Source organism: Calidris pugnax, unplaced genomic scaffold, assembly GCF_001431845.1.
Source record: "Calidris pugnax isolate Ruff unplaced genomic scaffold, ASM143184v1 scaffold273, whole genome shotgun sequence".
In the NCBI taxonomy this organism is placed as follows: domain Eukaryota; kingdom Metazoa; phylum Chordata; class Aves; order Charadriiformes; family Scolopacidae; genus Calidris; species Calidris pugnax.
The window spans coordinates 5,716,600-5,717,631 of record NW_015094508.1 but is presented as its reverse complement, the minus strand read 5'-3'; the positions used below and the strand labels follow the sequence as shown (position 1 = coordinate 5,717,631).

The window sequence follows — 1,032 nt, the reverse complement described above, 5'->3', positions numbered from 1 at the left end:
TACAAAGGTCATCAGAATTTTTCTGGAACAAACTGCAGAAAGAAGCATTTGAGAAATTGAAGGTTGCTTTAAGGACAGCACCTGCCCTGGGACTTCCGGACTTGGCAAAAGAATTCCAACTATTTGTCCATGAGAGACAAAGACTGGCATTGGGGGTCCTAACTCAGAAGCTGGGGAGCTGGAAGAGGCCAGTAGGATATTTTTCGAAACAGCTAGATGCGGTAAGCTCTGGATGGCCATCATGCCTGAGAGCAGTGGCAGCCACTGTTTTATTGATCCAGGAAGCCCGGAAACTGACTCTAGGTAAGCGAATCGAAGTCTTCGTGCCACATATGGTAACTACCGTTTTAGAACAAAAAGGGGGACATTGGTTATCCCCTAGTCGAATGATGAAATACCAGGCTATTCTGACTGAACAAGATGATGTAAATTTAAAAACTACTAACCTCTTGAATCCAGCGGCTTTTCTAGGTACCAACCCAGAAGAAGGAAACCTGGAACACGACTGTGTGGAAGTAATTAAATATACCTTCGCAACCAGGGAAGATTTGAAGGACGTACCCCTGAATAATGCTGACTGGGAATTATTTTCCGATGGGAGCAGTTTTGTGGAAAACGGGACTCGATATGCAGGATATGCCGTAACAATGCAAAAGGAAGTTGTGGAAGCTTGAGCCTTGTCTCCGGGTACATCAGCCCAAAGGGCTGAAATTATAGCATTAACCAGAGCCCTAGAATTGAGCAGTGGTAAAAGAGTGAATATCTGGACGGATTCGAAATATGCCTTTGGGGTAGTCCACATACATGGTGCACTATGGAAGGAAAGAGGACTTTTGTTGGCACAAGGAACCAATATAAAATATCAGGCAGAAGTATTAATGCTAATACAGGCGGTACAGAAGCCTGAGCGAGTAGCAATAATGCATTGTAAAGCACACCAAAAGGAGGTGTCAAAAGTCTCAGAAGGAAATGCTCTGGCAGACTGAGAAGCCAGACGAGTAGCTCGACAAATATGGACTCAAATGGCATTAT

General features: G+C 44.3%; 1 protein-coding gene across 3 annotated transcripts in view; it reads left to right on the top strand.

Annotated features, from left to right (window-relative positions):
* The window catches only part of SLC30A5 (solute carrier family 30 (zinc transporter), member 5), a 28,891-nt gene that overhangs the window by 4,216 nt on the left and 23,643 nt on the right, over positions 1-1,032 (top strand). The gene's annotated exons all lie outside the window — the stretch shown is intronic.